Source organism: Sus scrofa, chromosome 3 (assembly GCF_054392235.1).
Source record: "Sus scrofa isolate SSC_HxYL_T2T_F1_AM1 chromosome 3, Sscrofa_HxYL_maternal_Yorkshire_Landrace_v2.0, whole genome shotgun sequence".
In the NCBI taxonomy this organism is placed as follows: Eukaryota; Metazoa; Chordata; class Mammalia; order Artiodactyla; family Suidae; genus Sus; species Sus scrofa.
Window position 1 is genome coordinate 110955058 of NC_139385.1, and position 26310 is coordinate 110981367.

Here is a 26310-nt window from a genome sequence, read left to right on the forward strand (position 1 = left end):
ATACTCATGCCGATGGAATATGAGAAAAAGAACGTATACACATATACGACTGCGTCATTTTGCTGTACAACAGAAATTGGCACAGTATTATAAATCAAGTCTAATTAAAAGAAAACTTCATGTTGCATGTTTTAAATAATTGCAATTTATTAGTACCAATGCTAAGAAAAGCTTCTCTAAGACTTAATTCATTTGTAAAATGGAGACTGTCCTAGGTGAAGATGATGATGATGTTAGCAATGCTGATTTTGATAATAATGATGATATTTAATATCTGTTAAGCACTTGCTAAGTGTTCATCAATATGTTAAACGCTACATAGGTCACTGCATTAGTCTTCACCAAAGACCCGAGGATAGGTACTGATGTTACTCCCATTTTACAGGTGAGGGAACTGAGGTTTGGAGAACTAAATGATTTACCCAAGGTTATAGTGATATTCCATAGTGGAACAAGGATTTGGGCTTAAGCTGACTGAAGAATATATATCTCTATAAGATGCTACCTCTTTGGGGATCATGGAGGTTCTGTTTAGGTTTCATAGCTATAGTCTAGGTCAGACAGAGTAATGGCTGTATTTCCATCTAGGTCTATGGAGACAGCTTATCACTCTCCAAGGCTACCTTCCACCTTGATTGGTTGAATCTTACTTTATCTTCTTTCATCAAAAATAGTTTTAAGTCAGCCAGATATTATTTTTTGAATCATCAGGAATTCCTCAGATATTTTTCCTCCTGTTTGGGGGTGACAATGTACCTGATGTAGGATTAGATTGTGGTGTATGGTTAGGCTATTCGAGATGGCTGTTTTCTTGCTTTCTGCATGTTCTCTGATTGACCAGTCTCTGCTTTACTCACATGACTATCTGATCATTTAATTGTAGGGCTTAATTATCCCTGGTAACTGATGAGCCCACCTGATGTCAAGTCCCCTCTATAAATAGTAGCCTCCTCCTCGCGTGAGTAGCGAAGGCTTGCTGTGCGCTGTCCGTTGTCTGCTGCACATGGTGGGTGTTGTTCCAGGAGCCTTTGTGTAAGCTCCCCCATCCAGTAAACTGCAGCCGTCTCTGGGCTCTTTTTTCAGTCTCGAGGCTGGGCAACTTGCAGGCCTATAGGGTACAGCCCAACAGATGGTAATTTAAGATTAATGAAGAATGGTTCTTATCCTCAAGGAGTCTCAGTTAAGTTGGGAAGATGAAAGATAGCACGGTAGAACAGCTTCTATAAGTTATGAATGAGATCCAGGGATGGTAGATTGGGATGGACTAATTTTGGTGTGCCAGTGGGTTGCCTCATGGGAGGTTTCATAGGTGGGACAGTTGAGTGAAAAGTTTTCTAGGCCTTCAAGCGTGAACAAAATTACTGCAAGCAGAGGGAAATACTGTCAATTTGCCTGGATGCGAGGGACTTTGTATGGCAAATTTGTGGAAACTATTAGGCTCAGTGTGGCCAAGGTGAAGTTGGCTAGCGACAAAGTATACGGTGTAGGGTGGGGGTTAGTGGGTAGGAAGAGAAATGGAAGGAAAGGAAGGCAGTGGCTAGGCAAAAGGACTTTAAGCCATGGTAAGAAATTGAAAGTTTATCCTGTAGGCAATGGGATTCTATTCTCCCCTCAGTATGAGGTTAGAACTTACTCGAAGGACTAGGCTGCTGCCCTCCACAGCCTCAGGCACTCCTAGGCCTGCCCTGGGGGCCTTCCAAGCTCCGAGATCCAAGTGTGCATTGCCAGAGCACTGCATTTATTCCTGTGAAGGCTCAACATTCTCACTATCTGCCTCTGGCACCAACAAGCAGCCCTTGCTTTTCTGCCCTTGCTGACACCTCCAGTACCATCACCCCACAAAGTGGGGAAAATTGTCATCCTTGTCAATTTCCAGACTTCAGAGAAGACCTTCTCAATTTTTCATCACTGTGCCTGCTCAAGACCCTACCTCTCTCCAGGTGGGGAATGTGGAGGAGGAAGCAATGGCTCCAGGGTTGCTGACCACTTGATCAAAGGGTTTGGAGACCTACACAAAGGGGTAATGGACCCCTCCATGAGAGGGGCATTGCTGAACCCGGCTCAGAAAATTCTGTAGAGACATGATGCTGGAGAACATTTTGAACCTGGGCTCAGTGGGGGTTATTCTCCATAAACCCAAATGCTCAACTAGGTGGAGCAGAAAGACTTGAGGACTGATAGGAGAAGAATCCTTCAAGACACCTGTGCAGACCAGAAGTCTCAACTTGAAGCCAAAGAGACTACCTACTGCAAAGCTGATGAAGTTTGGGGAAAACCAGCTACTGGCAGGAAAACGTCCAGAACTTGTAAGCAGCAGAATCCCCATGGGTGCAAAGAAAGTGAGAAAGCTTTTAGTTACCACTTATACTTTAATCAGCAGGCACCAACTCAACCTGGAGAGCAGCCCTGTGAATATAGCCCATGTGGACAAGCCACAGAAGGGAATTCTAACTATATTAAGCCCAAGAGAAATTACACGGGAGAGAAATGAAGTGAGTGTAAAGAATGTGGGAAAGCATTTACCTAGGCTCTGCATGCATGTGATAGATTTCATCTGGTGAGATACTTTTTTTTTTTTTTTTTTTTTTTTTGCGTGAATGGGGCAGAGCTCATTGCAGAGACAGGGAAAAGGGCTGGCAGCCCCTGGCTATGAAATCTAAGCCTGGGTAGCTGTTGGCTTGGTAGCTGTCAGGTGCTGTGTGTCCCAGGGTGGCTTCAGTGTGGGCACCTCCTTTGTGAACATGAAGCTGTCTCCAGTGGTGTGTCATGAAGGGTGGAGGCAAATAGTGGGGGGTCCCAGCACAGTGTCCTCATGAAGGGCTGGTTTTTCATCTCTGCATTCCACTCACTGGACCTTGAGCAGGCAAGCGACTCCCTCATATCTGTGTTTGGAAAGATCACATAGTTGAAGATGAACTAGTTTTCTTTGCCTAACATATATTATGTTTGCTTAAAAATAAATGTCATTATCATTATTATCATCTTCAAATGTTAGAACGAGGAAGGCCTTGGAGATGTGGTCTAGCACTACCTACCGCCCTAGAGCTTTGTGTTTTGTTTTGAACCCAGGTTGGGAAAAAGAGTAAAAATTATATATTCGTTTCCTGAATAGTTGGTGTAGGAAATAAAACTGCTTGAAGCAAAATCGCCTGTTGCATCATGTTATACTTAAATACAGATTTTTTTTTTAAAGAATTAAGATAATTTTGAGATTTCTTAGCTGTTGGGTAAGTCAGTGGAGGATTTTCTAGATTTGAGGGGAAATATTAATGAATTCAGGTATAAATCAAGATCCAAAATTTGTAGGTTACCTAGTTGTTTAGAATAGATTTTGTCATGAAAATTGTGATTAATTTCACAGGCAAATCCCCAGAAGTTTAATTCAAAAATGTAGGTGAAGTTAGCTCTCTTTTGGTTGTCATTTAAACTAATTGAAGCCAAAAAAAAAGTGATAGTCATGGTGGAAGGTGGGGAGTTTAATGGCTTGCAAGCCCTACCGGGGCAGAGACCTCATCCGTCTCACTTTTGGATCTCTAATGCCTAGTAACATGCTTGGCCTTTAGTAGGTATGTACTGAATATTTATTGAATTAATGAAATAAACCAACCCTAAGAATGTCAGAGTTTTAGGTGGACCATAGACTGAATGGATTTGAATACCCTCAGAATTATCTTCCTTGGATTTCCATTGTCTGCTGCTTTGTGTGTTGGCCTTACTCTTGGCGACAAAGTCATCCTTGTGGCTGGAAACTTGGTCATGTGGAACATTTATATTCACATATTTTCAGGTTTTGCATTAAACAAAAAACTTTCTCTTTTTAAAATTGAAAATCTTAAGGGAAAAATGTTCTGATTGGCTCAGGTGGAGTTCATTGCTTACTGTTAGATCGGCCATGGCAGGTGGAATCCTTTATGAACATGAAGACCTCAGGAACTATATAGTTAGGCTGAAGAAAGAGGCTTTTGCCAGTTTCCTACTCGCAGACTTTATCATCTTTTAAGAAAAGAGCCTTAACCAAAACAATGGGTTATAAAAAGAACAAGGGGGTGTATTCTCTGTTTCCGAAGTGTATATTCTTTATGATGGCTCAAGATAATGAGATCTAAAAAACAAGAGTCTTGAGATATGCAAAAGCACACTGAAGTGAATACAAGTAATTTTGATGAAAACACAGCAGAGAGAAAATTACAGGAGAACAATTGAGAAGAAATGAGGAAAAAGCTTCCCATGATATGCTTAGAGAAGAGAAATGTTATTTCATGGGAATATTTATACACTTTTTGAGTAGCTGCTATGTGCCAGGTGTTGCAAATGGATCATGTTTAGATCAATAAGATCTGTGAGGCAGAGTTTTTCCCCAAACAAGCTGGAATCTACCTCGATGGAACTGACTTGACTCATTTGAAACATCCATATGATAGCAATAATGGGAAAACACAAAATCTACCTAAAGAATTATGTAGCACTCCTGCAGAAAATGTTTACTCAATTTATATGTGATTGGTATTAGAATTCATTTGTAACCATTTTCATGGAAAACTCCTTACCCTGCACCCAATCAATGATGTAGCTGTTAAATTCTCATATGGTGATGACTATACCCTGGACAATAACAAAGTCTCCAATCTGTTGTATTTTGAAATATTTCTTACTCCTAAACTTCTGAGGATTGATTCTCTCACACCCTTCTGAGGTGTTTTTGATATACCCACTTAGGGAGCCTAAATCATCTCTAAGAACTTATTATTACTTACATTTTCTACATTTTATTTTCAAGTCACCTGCATAAAGAGTTTCTTGGTTATTAAAGCCATACTCTTAAAACCTGGCATAAAAAAAGGCCAGAATGAGAGGTAAATTTAGCCCAGTTCCACAACTACCAATGTGAAGCTTCAGTAGGAAGTCGTGCTTCTATTAAATACTGTTTGAGCATTTTCCTAAATGTTATATAGATAGGGAAAGTTCTATCACACATGCAAGTGAACTTGCATAATGCCAAATAATATGCTTTGTTTTTCCTCATGTATGTTTTTTCTGTTTTTGTACACTTTAGGTTGTGAATCTCTGCAGATCTGCCTTCTGCAAATCATTTGGTAAGGAAATCTTACTGAGGATGTGGAAACACTGCGAGAGAATCCTGTGATCCTGATAATTCCCAACATGAAGAGATACTTTTGCAGGTTAGTCCTTGAACACATTTTCATCCTTCACTGAGATCACCTAATGTTTGCCATTTGTCAGGTACCTGCTGTGTGCCAGATACTGTTCTGTGCCTTGGGGGTACAAAGGTGGATAATACACAGGTACTGTACCTGGTTGGTTAAGCCTATTTTCTTGCTGTTTTCAGTGTTGGAGGTAAATTTCTACTAGAAAATTCATGTGAGAAGTTGTGGTAAAGCCATTTTTTTGAGGTGTAATTAATTTAAAATGTTAAATGAATTTTAGGTATACAACCTAATGATTTGAGATTTTCATGTGCTGCGAAATATCAATGTAGTAAATCTAGTTAACATCTTGTCTAATTATTGAGCCAGCAGGCAATAAAGCCAATTCCATTGTGTAAGTTTCCCTAGTTGGTCCTCTGTTGGTCAAACAGAAGTCACTCGAGTGGGTCTTCTCACCATAGGGGGAAAAGTGCAGGGGGAGGCTTCTGTTGCTTCAGGTTTCATATGTGCTGTTGGTCTAGGATTGGGCTCCACAAACTTCGGTGCCAACTGGGTAATTGGATATTGATTAGATGAAGCAAGGTAAAAGGGGCAGGGATCACCCTTTCCCTTTGAAATTCAGGCTCAAACACTGGGCTAGAGCTGTTGGAAGTCCTCACCTTGACCTTCAGCATCCTTGTATGCTGAGAATGAGCATCTTCAGAGGAACCACTATCTCTTTGCAGTAGTATTGCTGCAGCGTTTGGCCTTAGCAGCAGACACCTAGTTGGGAATTGGTAGAGCTCCAGAAATCTTTTCTTTGAGCTCAAGCAAGCCCATATCAAGACCCTGTCTTTGAAATAAAGTAGCTGCCTAGTTATAACATTTTCAGGCACTAGTTTTCCTGAGCTTTATTGTAGCAGGATAGGATGGGTTTCCTGGAAGGAGGTTAATATGGTTCCTCATTGGAGTGGTTTGGGTTTGTTATAGGAGAAACTTCTGTATATTTGAGTGGCTAGCTTGAAGGTTATCAAAGTTCACTCTAATTTCTAAGTCAGCAATTCTATTGCAATTGTTATTCAGGTGGTAAAAGCAGATAATAACCATACCTTAGAGGTTTTTGTTTGAACCAGGCTTGTGTCTGTGTAGTATTTTTATAACTGGCCTATTAGAGGTTCATCTCTGGAATGGGGAGGGGGCAGGGTGCAAGGAGAAGACCGTCATAACTTGAAAAATGCTTTTCTTGTACCCCCCTCGGTGTAACAATGATCTCAATCACTTATTTTATAATTTCTTGACTGCTGCTTGCCTATATCTTATTTACACGTAGCTGGTTGGAAATAGACTTTGTTCCAACAAAGAAAAAATAGAGGTCTTGAAAATAGTTTGCTGTTTCCATTACACATGTAAACTTTAAAAATTGTAAGCTTCTAAGCAGTGCTGAATTTTGCTGTTTTGTTGAAAATGCGCTCAAACTGGGAAAAGATGCCTTATTCATCACCTTTCTTATGTTCTCTGGGGGTTGCCAGCATGGCTGATTATCAGAATCTTGATTATGTTTTGAACTATGAACAAACAAATCCACTTATTTCCTCAGGTGGTTTTAGAGGGCAAATAACTATGAGTTACTAGTCAAAAATCAAAAGGGTAAATTATTGAAAATTAGCAAGAAAAGAGGGCAGAGCTGATGTTTCATTTAGTCATCTTAAAAGATCTCCTTAACTAAAAACACTTATATAACACATTTGAGTGATATTAAGTATTATATAATTAAAGTGTTGTCCAGAAACTGCTCAGTTTAAGAGCTACAAATTCATAGGAACAGCATTTATTGAAAAAGTGTTATGTACAGGCTCTGCCATATACATTATATGGAGTCAATATAACACTCCAGAATGGGATCAAATTTCCATATCTTCCTGATAAACAAAGACTTAGAGAGGTAATAAGCCTAAATTTTCATAGCTGGAGCCAGGAATTAACCCCAGGTCTGCCTGCCCTACAAAATGTGTGCTTTTTTCAGGACATCAAAACCCACCTGTCTTTGATGTGATTCCCTTCATGTCAGTCAATTCATGCCATGATTTTCTAAGAAAAGTCTCTTGAGAATGCAACTGTGTGGGTGGTTAAATGATTGATAGAAAAAACAGAAGAGTGCTAGCAAGAAGCTTCGTTCTATTCTAAATATCCCAGGTTTGGGGGAAGGTGTATGTGGGACAGTATAATTCTTATAGCTTTTCCCCTTGCCTCTTAAAAGCCCCATAGATTTTTTTTTTTTTAAGACGGGACAAATAAAAATACCCCAAACAAAATTAAGTATAATGGTTTATTTTATGGTGTTAAAGTCCTATTCAAACATTTTATGATGCGTTTTGTTTGTTGTGGTTTATTTAGATAAATGAATTTCTTTCTAATCTGTTTCTTAGCTATCTTGTGAGGAACAGAATTTGGTATTTGTTTTCCCCCCAGTTGTACACTTGGCTCAGTAGTAGTGGTGGTGGTCATGGTGGTGATGAGCTGTGTGTGTGTATGTGTGTGTATGTGTATTGGGGCATGGTTCGGGTTACAACTTTTTCCTTAAACTTAAAGGCTTAGGACCCCATATGAGGCTTAGGACCTCTCACACTACCTGCATAGTGTGAGAGGTATTGAAAAGAAAAATCTATGGAAATGATTTTTTTCCCCTTCTCAATCTCAACTAGACAACAGTGCTTAGATTTGTTACTACTGGGAGTTGTGGGTGGCTGTGGGCCAAAAAGATTGGCACCGTGGTATATATTAAATGGAACATTAGTGATTCAAAAGCAAGGAGAGGCATGGAAAGAGGATTGCACACCCTAAAGCAGAACTGGTTGGCGTTAGTACCAAGTTTGTGGTAAAGCCTGAAGCCAAGAGATGTTTAACCCTTGACCAACCATGACTTAGATTTCTATCTCATAAGGACAAGGCTCCTAGGGACAAGGGTACAGTGAAGACAGCAAAAAGTGTCCATGGCACCCACATTGAAGATAAGCCTTCAATACTTTCCAGTTTTTGAATGAGCTCAGCTGCCCTGACCTACCTCTGATTTACTGGGTGCCAATCCTAAGTGAGCCTAGCCTGGAGACTTACTAGTGTTAAGATGAAACTTTGTGCTAATTAAGTGGGAACAGGAAAGAGGATTTTCTTTTCTTATCAGAGTCCTTTCCAGAACCTATAGACCTAATGTAGTGTTTCAGGATGTTCTTAAAAAGTACCCTTTGAAAATGTAGATACGGGCCTTAGACTGGCTTTTCTGAGAAGGGTTATTAACGTTTTTATAGGGAAGGTTTTATTTTTCTCAAATACCTTGTCACCAGAGAGTAGGGAAGCATAGGCAGAAGATGAAGATAGAAAGGATTGTTATTTGGGGGTCAGGTTACCTGGCAGAGGTGACCTATGGTTGAGTCCTCCTCCTTCCTTTTAAGCCTTGGGGATAGATTTGAAAGAGAAAGCATGGCATAGGAAACTGGTTAGGAAAAGAAACAGTTAAGCTTTGAGATCTAAGGCCAGGTTCTAACCAATGACCAGGTTCTAACAAGGTAAGACACTATTAAATTAAACCATCAATATGAATTCATGAATCCCTGAGTAGCCATTTAATGTATAGAGTGTCAACATAGGATGCAGGCTAGAAGTCAGTTATTGCTGGACACTAAGCCAGGGTGCCTTTCTAGGCTCATGAGAGCTTGAACACTTGTCTTGGAACACTTGATTAACTTCCACAAGTCAAACGTAGAAATTAAAGCTTGATTTTTGAATTTTGATAACTAGCCTTAACTTAGTAAATTTGAACTGATTTTACTTTGATATAATCATTGCCCTCAACTCTATTGATTTTGACTTTCTTTTCATGGTGACATGTTGGACAGGATCCTGAAATCTTCCAGTTACTTCTGGCTTAAAAAATATAATTGGAGGAGTTCCCGTCGTGGCACAGTGGTTAACGAATCCGACTAGGAACCATGAGGTTGCGGGTTCGGTCCCTGCCCTTGCTCAGTGGGTTGACGATCTGGCGTTGCCGTGAGCTGTGGTGTAGGTTGCAGACGCGGCTCGGATCCCATGTTGCTGTGGCTCTGGCGTAGGCCAGTGGCTACAGCTCTGATTCGACCCCTAGCCTGGGAACCTCCATATGCCACGGGAGCGGCCCAAAGAAACAGCAAAGACAAATATATATATAATTGGAGTTCCCTGGTGGCCTAGTAGATAAGGATCTGGCATTATCACTGCTGTGACTCCAGTAACTGTTGGCCTGGGAACTACTGAATGCTGCTGGAGAGACCAACAAAACAAGACAAAACCAACAATAAAACAACATTCAGTTTAACATTTTAATCTCCTAACTTAAATCTTGGATCTGTGACCACCTGGAGTGGGAAGTGTTGTGTTCCCTCTGAGACTCTTTGTAATTGTCCTTCTCTTTCTAGTTCCTCTTACGTACTCATATTGGTAAACAGGGAGAAGAAAAGTACTAGAGTCTGGTCTTCAGTTGACCTCTGTGTGGCTTCTTCATTGTTATTGCCAGTCTGGCCAGTATCATCACTGATGGCCTTTATAGGACAGGTGTCCAAAGGCTGGCTCTGTGGAAGTGCTCATGTATGTGGGATGACCTTTGTGGAAGGATCCCTTTGTATGGGGCTGTAGTGTCCTATTACACAAATGCCCCTCGGAGGAAATCTGGCTCTATTTCAGACTCAACTATATCTTCCCTGGCAGTCAGCCTTCCTGAGCCTGGTACTGTCAGGACAGCTTAAGACCAGCTTCTCTCTGTGATCCTAAAGGAATGCACATTTTGCACTATCCAAGAAGAGCATGTTCAGGCTCTCCATGGTTTGCTCCTCTTTTTCTTCTGCTTTCTCTTACTAGCTTTCTCCCCCTGGTTCTGTAGGCACAGGGTACATCGTTACATTCTCTGCACAAGCAGACACCTTTTGGGGGGTAATAATCATGGTCTCCTCTTCTCAAATTGCCCCCATCTTTCTGAATAATTCCCGGGACTCTGCCTCTTCCATGGAGGAATGTCTACATTTCATGTAGGTTTCTACACCACCCATAACTAAGGACTCCCACAATTTCTTCTTTCCATTTTAGTTTATTAGTGAAAAGGAGTGGTGGGGCTGGGGTGTGGGATGGCCCTGAATTGATGACTTGGGAGACTTGGGAAAAGTTCAGCTACTTCCTAGTGAGTTTTTATGGAGGTTTTGGACTCTTGGTGTTGGCCATTCTGTTTAAAATGTGGCATGCTCTGTGCTTCTTTTTTTTTTATTTATTTATTTATTTATTTATTTATTTATTTATTTATTTATTTTTTGTCTTTTGTCTTTTTGTTGTTGTTGTTGTTGTTGCTATTTCTTGGGCCGCTCCTGCGGCATATGGAGGTTCCCAGGCTAGGGGTCGAATCAGAGCTGTAGCCACTGGCCTACGCCAGAGCCACAGCAACGCGGGATCCGAGCCGCGTCTGCAACCTACACCACAGCTCACGGCAACGCCGGATCGTCAACCCACTGAGCAAGGGCAGGGACCGAACCCGCAACCTCATGGTTTCTAGTCGGATTCGTTAACCACTGTGCCACGACGGGAACTCCCCTCTGTGCTTCTTATCAGTTTTGAGTCTTAGGTGCTAATATGTGAGCAATAGAAAATGTCCCATTCAACCTTCTGTTAAACTGTCTTCTCCCTGCACAATTTTGCCTATCATTGTTTTTTTTTTCCCCCAGATCTTGACCTATCTCCAAGTAGAGCATGAAAGGACACAGCTGAAGCACAGCTATTAATAGAGAACATGTAAATTACAATCTAAAAGGCAATATTTTAAGGGTGAAAGGGATTCACTAGGCAAACCACAATGCTAGGAAGATGCTTGCTAACAGGGTCTGTCAGTGGAAAATTGGGACATATGTTCACAGTAGCTATTGGTCCCTTGAGTGTGTTGGTTCTTCCTGGCGTGACTTTACATGGCTGTGCAGGTGTGAGGATAAGGAATAGCAGGTGTGTCCTGCTCCCCAGAAGGAGGCAGGCTCTGCAATTGTTAATTGTTAATGGCTGGTAAATGTCATGCTCTTTGGAGTGTTGAAGTCTCCACAGGAGGTTAGTAACACAGAGGATAAAGTTAAAGAATTATAGCATACATCACTTATATAAACTCAGTTCCACAAACATGATGGATGCACTTTTGGTGTCAAGCTCTTTGGATCATAAAGGTGGATTATACATAGGCCCTGCCTTAAGTGGTTTATGATCCAATGGGAGAAGAATATGAACAAATATCTACAGCACAATTGGATTGTAGTTAGTATCTCACAGAAAGGAGCAAGGCAGAGTTTCTGTCTCACATCTGGTAAAAGGCAAATTATTTTAAATGAGAACACTTTTTTAGTATTTTATGTAGGTTGGTGACTTCTCTCAGATGTTAACCAAAATTCTAGAACAGGAAGTGATCACAAAATAGGATGACGTTTCATAAACTGTACTAACATGAAAATTTATATTTCAAATCATTTGTATAAACAAATATAAGCAATCTTATTCAGAACCATTTTTGTGTGTCATAACAGTAAATTTGGATAATGTATAAAGATTATCTCTGGAGAGAAAAATAAATACAAAAGAGACAAAATGTAACCAACATGTAAAAAAATAATTTTCTCATCTTTCCCTCATAGCATTAAAAGAAACCTTTCTTTAATCTGAACTCAGTAGAAAGTTGCAAAAACATCATGAAATGTGTTCTGTATTAAGTTGATGTAGTTTAAAAATAAAACATATCAAAACCAAAAATAAACAGCAGCTCATTGTATCTTAATGGATAAGGTTCCTTAGAAACTCTGCGAAAATCTCAGGCTGGTTTCTTTTTTTTAATTGAAGTAAAGTTGATTTACAATATTGTTTCAAGTGTGTAGCAAAGTGATTCAGTCATGTATATATATATTTTTTCAGATTATTTCCCATTGTTGGTTATTATAAGATAGTTGTATATAGTTTCCTGTGTTATACAGTAGATACCTACCCTGTTTTATGTATGGTAGTTTGTATTTATTAATCCCATACTCCTAATTTATCCTTCTCCCTAACCCCCTTTACCCTTTGGTAATCATAAATTTAATTTCTATATCTGTGAGACTGTTTTCCGTTTTGTATATAGATTCAATTGTATTATTTTTTAAAGTCCATGTGTAAGTGATACTACATCATAATTGTTTTTCTCCTTCTGTCTTTCCTAAGTATAATACTCTCTAAATCCATCCATGTTGTTGCAAATGCCAATATTTCATTCTTTTTAATGGCCGAGTAATACTCCATTCAATGTGGTGTGTGTATGTGTGTGTATATGCACACAAAAATACCACATCTTCTTAAATCTATTGTCTGTTGATGGGCACTTGGGTTGTTTTCATGTCTTGGCTATTTTAAATAGTGTTGCTATGAACAATGGGGTTCTTGTATCTTTTCGAATTAGTTTTCATCTTTTCTAGATACATACCCAGGAGTGGGATTGCTGAATCATACAGTAGCTTTATTTTTAGCATTTTTTTTTTTTTAGTATTACTCAATGAATTTACTACATTTATAGTCGTACAATGATCATCACAACCCAATTTTTAGCATTTCCATCCCAAACCCCCAGCGCATCCCCCAACCCCCCAAAATGTCTCCTTTGGAAACCATATGTTTTTCAAAGTTTGCAAGTCAGTACCTATTCTGCAAAGAAGTTCATTCTGTTCTTTTTTCAGATTCCACATGTTAGTGATAGCATTTGATGTTGGCGTCTTATTGTCTGACTGACTTCAATTAGCATGATAATTTCTAGGTCCATCCATGTTGCTAAAAATGCCGGTATTTCGTTCCTTTTAATGGCTAAGTAATGTTCCACTGTGTATATGTACCACACCTGCTTTATCAACTCCTCTGTAGATGGACGTGCAGGTTGTTTCAATGTCTTGGCTGTTGTATATAGTTCTGCAATGAACATTGGAGTACATGTGTCTTTTTGAGTCATGGTTTTCTCTGGAGAGATGCCCAGAGAGGGATTGCTGGATCAAATGGTAGTTCTATTTTTAGTTTTCGAAGGCATGTCCATACTGTTTTCCACAGTGGTTGCACCAGTTTGCAATCCCACCAACAGTGTACTAGGGTTCCTTTTTCTCCACACCTTCTCCAGCACTTACTGTTTGTAGACTTTTTTTTGATGGCCATGCTGACTAGTATAAGATGGTACCTGATAGTGGTTTTGATTTGCATTTCTCTAATAATGAGTGATGTTGAACATCTTTTCATGTGTTTTTTGGCCATCTGTATGTCTTTGGAGAGTTACCTGTTGACATCTTCTGCCCATTTTTTTGATGGGGTTGTTTGTTTTTTGGTATTGAGTGGTAGGAGGTGTTTATAAATTTTGGAGATTAATCCCTTGTCAGTTGATTCACTTACAAAGATTTTCTCCCATTCTGTGGGTTGTTTTTTTGTTTTGTTTAGGGTTCCCTTTGCTGTGGAGAAACTTTTAAGTTCGTTTAGGTCACATTTGTTTATTTTTGTTTTTACTGTCACTGCTCTAAGAGTTGGATCTGGAGAAGATGTTGCTGTTGTTTATGTCAGAGAGTGTTTGGCCTATGCTTTCCTCTAAGAGTTTTATATTGTCTGGTCTTATATCTAGGTCTTTAATCCATTTTGAGTTTATTTTGTGTATGGTGTTCTGGAGTGTTCTGATTTCATTCTTTTCCATGTGACTGTCCAATTTTCCCAGCACCGCTTATTGAACAAGCTATCTTTTCTCCATTGTATATTCTTGCCTCCTTTGTCATGGATTAGTTGGCTGTAGGTGCGTGGGTTGAATTCTGGGCTGTTCCACTGAACTATATATCTGTCTTTGTGCCAGTACCGTGCGTTTTTGATGATTGTTGCTTTGTAGTATAGTGTGAAGTCAGGGAGCCTGATTTCTCCAGCTTCATTTTTCCTTTTCAGGATATCTTTGGCTATTCCGGGTCTGTTGTGCTTCCAAACAAATTTTAAAATATTTTGTTTGAGTTCTGTGAAAAATGTCCTTGGTAATTTGCTAGGGATTGCATTGAATCTGTAGATTGCCTTGGGTAGTATAGTCATTTTGATATTATTAACTCCTCCAATCCACGAGCATGGTATATCTTTCCATCTATTTGTGTCATCTTTGATTTCTTTCATCAGTGGCTTATAGTTTTCAGAGTACCCGTCTTTTGTCTCTTTAGGTAGGTTTACTCCTAGGTATTTTATTCTTTTGGATGTGGTGATAAATGGGATTGCGTCCCTAATTTCTTTTTCTGCTCTTTCGTTGTTAGTGATTAGAAATGCCATCGATTTCTGTGCATTAATTTTGTCTCCTGCAATGTTGCCAAATTCATGAATGAGCTCTACCAGTTTTCTGGAAGAGTCTTTAGGATTCTCTAGGTATAGTATCATGTCACCTGCAAATAGTGATAGTTTTACTTCTTCCTTTCCAATTTGGATTCTTTTATTTCTTTTACTTCTCTGATTGCTGTGGCTAGGACTTCCAAAACAATATTGAAGAGTAGTGGCAAGAGCAGACATCCTTGTCTTGTTCCTGATCTCAGCAGGAATTCTTTCAGCTTTTCACCATTGAGAATGATGTTCGCTGTGGGTTTGTCATATATGCCCTTTATTATGTTGAGGTAGGTTCCCATTATGCCCACTTTCTGAAGGATTTTTATCAGAAATGGGTGTTGGATTTTGTCAAAGGCTTTTTCTGTATCTATTGAGAGGATCATATGTTTTTTATTCTTCAGTTTGTTAATGTGGTGTATCACACTGATGGATTTGTGGATATTGAAGAACCCTTGCATCCTTGGGATAAATCCCACTTGATCATGATGTACAATCCTTTTCGTGTATTGTTGGATGAGATTTGCTAGCATTTTGTTGAGGATTTTTGCATAAATGTTCATCAGTGACATTGGCCTGTACGTTTCTTTTTTTTGTGAAGTCTTTGTCTGGTTTTGGTACCAGGGTGATGGTGGCCTCATAGAATGAGTTTGGGAGTATCCCTTCTTCTGCAATTTTATAAAATAGTTTCAGAGGATAGGTGTACTTCTCTAAATGTTCGGTAGAATTCGCCTGTGGAGCCATCTGGTCCTGGACTTTTGTTTGTCGGAAGTTTTTTCATCACAGTTTCAATTTCAATTCTTGTGATGGGTCCATTCATCTTTTCTATTTCATCTTGGTTTAGTCTTGGGAGATTGTACTTTTCTAAGAATTTGCCCATTTCTGCTAGGTTGTCTGTTTTATTGGTGTATAGTTGCATGTATTTTATTTCTTAAGATCGTTTGTATTTCTGTGATGTCTATTGTTACCTCTCCTTTTTCATTTCTAATTTTATTGATTTGAGACCTCTCTCTTTTTTACTTGATAAGTCTGGCTAAGAGTTTATCAAGGTTCATCTTTTCAAAGAACCAGGTTTTCGTTTCATTGATCTTTTATATGGTTTTCTTTGTTTCTACTTCATTGATTTCTGCTCTGATCTTTATGATGTCTTTCCTTCTACTAGCTTTAGGTCTTGTCTGTTCTTCTCTCTTGAGCTGCTTTAGATGTAGAGTTAGCTTGTTTATTTGAGCTTTTTCTTGTTTCCTGAGGTGGGCTTGTATTGCTATAAACTTTCCTCTCAGAATGGCTTTTGCTGCATCCCATAGGTTTTGGAGTGTCGTATCTTCGTTGTCATTTGCTGCTAGGTATTTTTTAATTTCCTCTTTGATTTCTTCAGTGATCCATTGGTTGTTGAGTAGCATGTTGTTGAGTCTCCACGTGTTCGTGTTTTTTGCATATTTTTTCTTGTTATTGATTTCCAGTTGTATAGCGTTGTGGTTGGAAAAGATGCTTGATATGATTTCAGTTTTAAATTTAGCGAGGTTGAATTTGTAGCCCAGGATGTGATCAATCTTAGAGAATGTTCCATGTGCACTTGAGAAGAATGTGTATTCTGTTGCTTTTGGATGGAATGTCCTATAAATATCTATTCAGTCCATCTGGTCTAATGCTTCATTCAGGGCCTTTGTTTCCTTGTTGATTTTCTGTCTGGATGATCTGTCCATTGCTGTAAGTGGGGTGTTAAAGTCCCTCACTATGATTGTGTTATTTTTGTTTTGTCCTTTTAAGGTTGTTAGCAGTTGCCTTATATATTGTGGTGAACCTATGTTGGGTGTGTAGGTATTTAAAATTGTTATATCTTCTCTTGGATTGATCCTTTAATCATTATGTCATGTCCTTCTTTGTCCCTGAAAATATTCTTCACTTTAAAGTCTATCTTGTTTGGTATGAGTATTGCTACTCCAGCTTTCTTTTGATCCCCGTTTGCATGAAATATTTTCTTCCATCCTCTCACTTTCAATTTGTATGTGTCCCTAGAAGTAAAATGGGTCTCTTGAAGACAGCACATATATGGGTCTTATTTTTGTATGCATTCAGCCAGTCTATGTCTTTTGGTTGGGGCGTTTAGTCCATGAACATTTAAGGAAATTATTGATATGTATGTTCTTAGTGCCATTTTATTAATTGCTTCGGATTTGTTTTTGTTGCTCTTTTTTCTTTCCTTCTTTTCTTGTTCTCTCCTCTTGTGGTTTGATGACTATCTTTAATGTTGCATTTGAGTTGATTTTTCTTATTTGTGAATCAATTGTAGATTTTTGGGTTGCAGTTACTCTGAAGTTTGATATAAGAGTGTATATATATATATAATAGATTGTTTTAAGTTGTTAGTCTCTTAATTGCAAGTGCATCTCCAGTGTCCTGCATTTGTACCCTCTTCTTCCCATGATTTCTGATTTTGGTGGCATAATTGTGCATGGATGATTTCATATCTTTACTGTATATATACCTTTACTGGTGAGCCTTGTCATTTGTGGTATTTTTGTTTCTGGTTGTGGCCTTTTCTTTTCTGCCTGGAGTAATTCCTTTAGTATTTGTTGTAAAGCTGGTTTAGTGTTGTTGCATTCTCTTAGCTTTGGCTTATCTGTGAAGCTTTTGATTTCTCCTTCACATCTGAATGAGAGCCTTGCTGGGTAAAGTAATCTTGGCTGGAGGTTTTTTCTTTTCATCACATTAACGATATCATGCCACTCCCTTCTGGCCTGCAGTTTCTGCTGAAAAATCTGCTGATTACCTCATCAGGTTTCCCTTGTATGTTTTTGTTTCTTTTCCCTAGCTGCTTTCAAGATTTTCTCTTTGTCTTTAATTTTGGTCAGTTTGATTAATAAGTGTCCTGGGGTGTTCCTCCTTGGGTTTATTTTATATGGTACTCATTGAGCTTCCTGGATTTGAGTGAGTGGTTCCTTTCCCATGTTGGGGAAGTTTTTGGCTATTATCTCTTTGAATTTTTTTTCTGTCCCTTTCTCTCTCTTTCTCTTTTCCTTCTGGCACCCCTGTAATATTGGTGCATTTAATATTGTCCCAGAGTTCTCTGAGACTGTCTTTATTTGTTTTCAATCTTTTTTCTCTTTTCTGTTCCACTTCTGTGATTTCCACTAGTCTTTCCTCTACCTCACATATTCATTCTTCTGCCTCATGTATCCTGCTATTAGCTGCTTCTAGTGAATTTTTTATTTCAGTGATTGTATTTTGCATCTCTTCTTAAGTTTTATATCTTGTATTTCTTTGCTCAGTGTTTCCTGTAAATTATCCATATTTGCCTCCAGTTTATTTCCAATGTTTTGCATTATCTTTAGCATCAACAGTATAAAGTATTTTTCCTGGAGGTTGAGAACCTTATCACTTAGCTAATTTTCTGGAATTTTTTCTTTCTCTCTTATCTGAGTTATAGTTTTTCATCCATTTTATAGGTTTTTGGTGTGGTGCCCTTTTTACAGATGGTATAGTTGTAATCCTCTTACTTCTGATGTCTGCCCCCCTTGTGGCTGAAGTTGGTATGGGGGCTTACTGTAGCCTTCCTGATGGGAGAGACTGAGCCTCACTGGTAGGTGGGGCTGATTCCTATTCCCCACCTACCAGTGAGGCATGGGGTGGGGCTTTATCTCTGGGTGGCTGTGTGACCATGGGGTCTTTAGGCAGCATGTTTACTGATGGGCAGGGCTGTGATTCTACCTGAATTGGTGTTTTTTTTTTTTTTTAATCTTTTGTCCTTTGAGGGCTGCACCTGTGGCATATTGAGGTTCCCAGGCTAGGGGCCTAATCAGAGCTACAGCTGCTGGCCTATGCCCGTGCCACAGTAACACCAGATTCAAGCCGTATCTGTGACCTACACCACAGCTCACTGCAATGCTGGGTCCTTAACCCACTGAGAGAGGCCAAGGATTGAACCTGCAACCCCATGGTTCATAGTGTGATTTGTTTCCACTGCACCATGGTAGGAACTCCCCCACCTGGATTGTTTTTTTTTGGCCTGGGGCTTCTCCGGGCTGATGGGTGTGCCAGATTTTACCAAAATGGACACCTCCAGAGAAACGCATGCTGATGAATATTCCCAAGAGCTTTGCTTCCAATGCCCTTCCCCCACAACAAGCCACATTCACCCCCTGTTTTCCCAGGAGATCCTCCAAGAACTGCAGTCAGATCTGACCCAGATTCCTGTGGAGTCTTTGCCTTGCCCTGGGACCCATTGCATGTGAAAGTCTGCATGCACCTTTTAAGAACGCATGGTCTCTCTTTCCCCCAGTCCCATGGAGTTGTTGCGCACAAGCCCCACTGGCCTTCCATGCCAGATGCTCCAGGGCTCTTTCTCCCAGTGCCAGATCTACAGGCATGGGCAACTTGATGTGGGATTGAGAACTCTCACTCCTGTAGGTGAGTCTCTGTGATAGAGTTAGTTTCCAGTCTGTGGGGCTTCCCATCCGGGTGGTATGGGGTTGCTTATATCACATAATCGCCCCTCCTGCCTCTTGATGCGGCCTTCTCTTTGTCTTCTCTATTTTTAGCTTTGTAAATCACCATCATACTGTTTGCCATAGTGGCTGCACCAGTTTACATTCCACCGAGAGTGTAGGAGGGTTCTCTTTTCTCTACTTTATTTATCATTTATTATTTATAGCCTTTTTGATGATTATCTGGTGCTCTTAGTTAATTCTCAAGAACCTTTTGGGCAAGACCGAGAGATCAATTTTTAAATAAAATCTTTGTTGTATAAGCAAGGACAAATAGCAACTATACTCAAATAATAGACTTCGAAGTTATTTTTGATAAGTGGTAAGAAGCTGGAAACCAGTAGATGCTAGTCAGTGAGTCACTGTCAGATACATAAAGCAAATGTGTTTTGTTTTATAATCTACTTGAACAGTAATGCCTCTATGTATGAATATTATTTTAACTCCTATATGCATATAAATATTTTCTTATTTTAGAAAATACAGCTTCTATCTGCATAATATTGTGTATTTTTTTCTGAACAATGTTTAAATATTTTATTCAAATAGGTAATAGAGTAGGAGGAACTTGAAACTAGTTTCTAGCTTGGTTTCTTCCATTAAGTAATAATAAGCTGAATATCCTAACATGAGTCACTTTACCCTTCTATCACCACTTGTCAGGAACAAATATGCTTGTCTTATAGTTGAAAACTCTTTGGTTCATGACCATTTTTCCATTTTTTTTTTCCCAGTGGGAAACTAAAGTTGAGAGAGGTTAAGTCATTGCTTTAAGCTACCTAGTTATAAATGATAGGGGCTGGAAGATCAGTCTTGTTCCCGTGTGTTCTTGTCTTTTACTCTACTGTGGCACTTGCAATCCATGGAGGCCAGGAAAGAGGAATTACCGAAGAAATCTCTGTGATAAACAATAGTAGTCTATATCCACATACAATAAGTAGTTTATGGCTGGTTTTTATACACACAAAGGCATCTAATCATTCTGATAACCGTATAGGCAGAAATGATAAACACTTTTATAGATAAATGATAAAATACTGTTTTATATCAATGTTTTATGAGTTAGAAATTAGAACTCATAGAACTGAAATGACTTAGCCAAATTGCCACAGAGACTGAGTGATAAAAAAGGAATTCTATGTTTCCAATTCCTGGTGCATTACAAATTATGGTCCATTACATATCAGTTGTCTTTTTGATTCAATTTTGGGTCTCACCTTTATCTTCTGAGGAATAGGCTGCTTGCTGATGGCTCACTTTAGCAACGATAGAGAAACACAATTCACAATTCTGATTCTTAATATTTTCACCCACCCCAATATTTCACCATCTTTCATTAAATTTTATTCCTGTTATTTCAACATTTTGGATTAGAATTTTTTTTTTAATTTGGATGATATAATTTCTTGGACACTACTAATGCATTTTAGTCTACTCAGTAAGCCCAAGCAAAACAGACCTAAGAACTAGATCTCATTCAATTAACAAGCTTTCACCAACATTTAGCTCAAATTGTTGCTTTCCATATGGCACATATATTTACAATATGCAATAGGATTTTCTTTTTCTTCCTCCTTGTTTTCAATGGCATAAAAAAAAATCTCTTGATAATAATGTATCATATTCCGTTGCAATGTGTTCCAGTGATAAAATACAGAGAGCTACCTCCCCATGCCAGGCACTCTGCTAACTTTTTGGGAAGAAATGCAGAAGAGTAAGGCAAAGTAAGTCTCTGTCTCAAGCTTAGAGAGAGAGAGAGACATATAAATGTGATAATATTGTGCAAGAGCTGGGGTGAAGTTCCTTATGAAAAGCCAAAGGAGGAGAAGGTGACAAGTGAGCTGGACTTGGAAGTTAAATTGAATCTCGATAAGCAAACAAAGGAAGGAGAGAAAGTTAGGATTAAGACCACTTTAAACCTAAATCTTTTCTGAAAAATGTATCAGGCATACCCCAAAAATATCAATATACCATTATATATTTGAAATTCAAAAACAGTAATTATGAAAGTATTTGCACTGCAGTTTTCCTGTGTATTTGTTTGTAATTTTAATGGTGAAAGTTAATATGGAAAAATGTTTACACCATGAGCATGGCAGAGAATATAAAGAGATAAAGCACAAGACCCTTCCCTATACACACACACACCCCCATGTACCTTCTTCCTCCCCTGGACTGTTATGTATCTTTCTGATTGGTGTCTGGATACATGCAAATACATAACTATCTTCTTACCTTAATTATCTTTAAAAATATTCATAGAAAAATTAGTTGTCATGTTAGGAAATTTCCTATGAGTCCTCCTAATATTTACCAGCTATAAATTCAGATTCTGATACTAGGAATCATTTAATTTAACCATGTCACTTTGTCATGGTAGACACAGGTTCTGAGGATAAATGTTGGTGCAGGTCCTCCATGCAATTAATTACACATTTCCTGTTTCTTGCCACCTAGGAGCATGATTTGATTGTTTTTTTCACTTCATGGATTTGGGCTATCTCAACTAATCATCAAAACAAAAAATAAAACACCATATAAGTCTTTGAGGATATTACTAAGATTTTTCAAGCATGAAGATAATGAAAGCAAGGGACTGGTGTCCTTAAATTCATGCCTATTCCCTAAATAATTTTTTTTTCAAAACTCTATCTTATCCTATTGAAACAAATACCTATGAAGTGTAATGATTTCTATAAATTGTTCCTATCTTTGAGACATATTAATGTAATGAAACATATTAAAATTGTGTTGCTATATTAGTAACAGATTATTACCAATAGAAATGGGGGAGGAGGATAGCGAGTATGTATATTAAGTAATTAGGGCATTGATGACTCAGTAAAGCTGATCATTGAAATTCCTGGAATGAATTCTTGGTAAATTTCCTCAGATTTACCCATCATTAGAGTAATATGCCTAAGAAGCAATTTAGATGGTGCTGCATTAATTCTGTATTCATTTTGAATAACAAGTAATTCTGCTTAGAATGGCCTTCTCAGGTGAGAAGACATTTGTAGTTGCAAGAAAATCATTAGCATTTTTTTTTTTCCTTCAGCAAAAGGTATATGCATATGTTGAAGTTAACTGTAATCTCTTAAACATCTGTCCTGCTTCAGGGGCAAACAGCACAACTAACCTTTTTTTAAAAAAAATGTGGCTTTAAAGAAACCCTGCAGAGTCCAGAACAATGGCTTGCTTTAACTGAAAGGAAAACAATTATTCTCAGCATAAGATAACAAGGTGGGTTGTGGAAAATTGGGAAAATGGCCCTACCTCAAGCACAAATGTCTTTCTCTGGCTTAATTCCATCTGTGAGAATTGACATTCTATCATGAGGTCATAAACTCAATCTAATCATTGACTAAAAAGAAGAAACTTATTCTCACTGTGGTGATTGTGACCTTCAAAGCAAGCAAAGCCTCATCTTTGCTGTCTATTTTTTTCTTTTAAAAATCCAATGTGTTAATTGATCAGGAAAGAAATCTGCAGCCTGAGGAACTGAGTCCCAATGAGTGCCCACACCTCATCATAGTGAAACAATGAAAGCCATTTATTTTGCCATTCTATAAATGGGGTAGGGTTCCTAGGTGCCACAAATGACAAGTGGTTATGTTTTCCAACAAGTACTTGATGTATCTAGTGGAGCATTTCTTCTTAGAGTAGATTATAGGAACAGGATGTGCAAATATTTGAGCTACATGTTTATAGTTCATATTTTTAACCTACCAGTGAAGAATTCTGAAGTGCTTTCAAGGTGGTACAGCAAAACCCACGTGATCCAAAAGTAGGTTTCCATATTGATTTTCTTGTTGTAAATTCTCAATTTTATGAGTGTTTTTTTTGACTATGAGTTACTCAGTCTCTGAATGTTAGAAATGTATAGTTTATAAATTTGGATGGTTTCTGTATTAAAATGGCATTAAGTATAAGCTTTTTTAAAGAACTACCTACCAGCCTATGAAATATTTATCATTCTGAGAGGTGTCAAAAAGGATGTATTTGGTGGCCCTGAGCCTGAGGAAGTACAGCATTTTACCAGTGTAATATCTCATGCTTCATTTTTGTTACAATGACTTGCCTGTAGCATGGTTTCATTTCAGTTAATCTTATTTCTTCTAGAACTTGCACCTATGCTAATTGTCATGGCTAATTAGTCTTAAAGCAAAAGCAGACAAACCAATGGAAGAAATGCCCTTTCAAAGAAAAGCTTTTTGACAGTATATTTTACTATACAGTAATATGGTTGACAAGTAGAACAATCTGACAAAACACTGAGTGCTTAGTCTAGAAGTATTACATATCTTGACATTAACCTGTATATTATACATTTTGTACTTGGATAGGACAGGTTTTTATTCTTCAGCATTTAATACTGTTACAAAATGCCCTAATCAGATGACTTAATGTTGCAAACAACTTGCCCATTAATAAGAAGTAGGTAGTAATTAATAAGTAATAAAATTTAAGTAGAGGTTGATATACATAAATATATTTGCTGCCCAGGTTCATCCCCTGAGGAGGAGGACTTTCTGGGATGGACAAAGATCTCTTACTTTAACCCTCTATCATAAAGGGAGGAAAATCTCTAGGAATAATAAATTACATGTAGGCATGCTTGGAGTCATTGGGATGATAGACTCACAAACTGGGTTAGGCTGGCTGGCATTGTGCTTGACCTTGAGTCACTGTGTTGCATGAAAGCTGCAGTCGTCCAAGGTACATGAGGAAAAGGAAGTTAATAGGAAATCTCCCAAACCTGTGGACTCCCAGAACCAGGGAATACAACCCACAAGAGCACCAAGACATGACCTAGGTCACAAGTTCTCTTGGGATAGCTGCTGTTAATGGCAGTTTTTACTGTCACCAACTGCTTACTCTATGGAGTAGCAGCTCTATGCTAGGCATTACAAATACAGTGTCCCTTTACATCCTTAAGGGGGTCCATTTTGAAAAACAAAACCAACCCTCAGAAAGAGCATAACTCTCTTAAGGCCACAAACCTAGTAAAGAAGCAGAAAACTTACGTACGTCTCTAAAATTTGTCATCTTATTAGACAGTGAATATCACAGGCTTATTTAGTTGGAGGAGGGGAAATGGGACATTCCTAAGAGGTTTTATTCTATTTTATTTATATTATTATTTGTCTTTTTGTCTTTTCTAGGGCCACACCCTCAGCACATGGAAGTTCCCAGGCTAGGTGTCTAATTGGAGCTGTAGCTGCCAGCCTATGCCACAGCCACAGCAACACAGGATCTGAGCCACGTCTGCAACTTACACCACAGCTCATGACAACGCCAGATCCTTAACCCACTGAGCAAGCCAGGGACTGAACCTGCAACCCCATGGTTCCTAGTCAGATTTGTTAATCACTGAGCCACGATGGGAACTCCTCTTTTTTTATTTTTTTATTTTTTAATAGCAAGGGCTTAGAAACTTCTTTGGTGTGTTTCCTGAAGTGTTTTTCTTCCAGAACGAATCTATTAAACAATTCTACTTCAACAGCGATGATACATCTGTCTCACTTTAATGAAAGAAACATAATAGAAAGTGAGGTTGCTTCTTTTAAACTTAGGTATTTGAAGGGCTGAGTTTTCTAATAGCGATTGCTATGCTTGTCTAAAAGAATGAGTCATGTAAACAGTGCATTTCCTGAAAAAGGTCATTATAAATGGAGTACAAAATCACATGTACTATGTCTATAGGCAACTTTTTTGTGTTCAGCCTGAAAAGGCTTCTTATAAAGACAAGTGATATCTGAAGTAATATATTTCTAAATCTGTTCTCAGAAGGACCACAGGAAACTGTTGTGGGAACTGGGTTTCTTACCAAGTTTTAATGTGATACAGTGCCAGGCATATTTAGAATAGATCTGCTTCGTAGCAGTTTCAGAGAAAGAGCCCTTGGGGTTCTGTTTCCTAAGCCTGATGTTCTTGAACACAGGGTGTTCACTTAGGGCATAATGTGCTAACCTGGCAGGCTTCCCATGAGGACCAATCATTTTAGACAGACTCGGCATATTCTGCTTAGTGCCTCTGACTACAGCATAATCTTGTCAGTCTTTAATAAGGGGCCATTCACTTTCAGCCAAATGAAACATTCCCAGTGGAAGAGAGGTGGAAGAGAAGTAAAAGGAATATAGCATCGCAAAGAAATCTGGGACCTGTAGGGAATATTCTGTGTTCTCAACATTGGGGTAAAAAAAGTGGAGGAGGATTAGGCCAGTTTATTCAAAGGACTTGGAAGTGATGGGCTATGAATTAATATGAGAATAATTTACTTCCTATGGAATATAGCACTGGATTATAGCACTTGCAGGAATTCTAGATCTTACTTGAATAGCTGTAGAGAAATGAAATGGTCAGGTGGATTGTTCCTGGCCTTACTACCCACAACCCTGTCCATTCAACATAGGTTCCTAGAAGCAGGAGGCATATCTTGTTTTCAGATAAAGCTCTTCATGTTTTAGCACACTGCCTGGCACAATACTGGGGACTAAAGAAGTGTTTGTTGAAAGAATAATAGACCCCTATTCCCACTTGGAGAATTGCGTGGTCTCTCAGTATCTTATAGATGGATATTAACTATCTTATAAATGGTTATTCAACTTTGCAATGGAATATTTGGATATTGCTTAGCCTTAGCACTATGTATGTATTTTTAACCTTGAGTTCTCCCTTTGAAGACTTGGAATATGACATTGAGGAAACTTGAGAAAGACAATACTATTTAACTTTTATTTTCTTCTCCAACAAGGACTTTTATATAGTAAAATGTAGAATAAAACTGACTAAGGGAAGTTCCTTTTGTGGCTGAAGGGATTAAGAACCTGACATAGTGTCTGTGAAGGTGTGGGTTTGATCCTTGGCCTCACTCAATGGGTTAATTATCTGGTGTTGCTCCAAGCTGCAGCATAGTTGACAGATGCAGCTTGGTGTGGCTGTGGTGGTGGTGTAGGCCTGCAGCTGCAGCTCCTATTCAACCTCTAGCCTTGAAACTTCCATATGCTGCAGGTGTGGCCATAAAAAGAAGAAAAATCTGATTAAGGGACACTGAAGTACGAGACAGGTGGACTAGTGATAATAAGGACCTGTACATAGGTTTTCAATGATTTACAGTCTGTACACATAAATGCATTTCTTCTATAGGTAATGAAACAACATTTGATGTGATTGGGCAAGCTCTGAGTAATTTTGGAAAAAATCACACAGAGGGAATTGTGCTGGGAGATTGGAAATAGTGGCTTAGTTTTTATTCACTCCCAGAAATAAGGATCTAGGTGCAAGTAGGTTTTTGG

The 26310-nt window shown here is 38.6% G+C and overlaps 2 long non-coding RNA genes across 41 annotated transcripts in view; one reads left to right on the top strand and one right to left on the bottom strand.

The window, feature by feature from the left end:
• The window catches only part of LOC146404854 (uncharacterized), a 1116837-nt gene that overhangs the window by 764148 nt on the left and 326379 nt on the right, over nt 1-26310 (bottom strand). The gene's annotated exons all lie outside the window — the stretch shown is intronic.
• LOC102165712 (uncharacterized) overlaps nt 1-26310 on the top strand; it is an 846917-nt gene that overhangs the window by 471744 nt on the left and 348863 nt on the right. For 36 of the 38 annotated variants that reach the window (XR_014842123.1, XR_014842100.1, XR_014842098.1 and 33 more), the window contains one exon: nt 5054-5180. This is a non-coding gene — a long non-coding RNA (uncharacterized LOC102165712). Of the gene's footprint in view, nt 1-5053; nt 9085-9349; nt 9507-26310 lie in introns of those variants that run through there. The other 2 variants (XR_014842116.1, XR_014842132.1) reach the window with 2 other exon arrangements.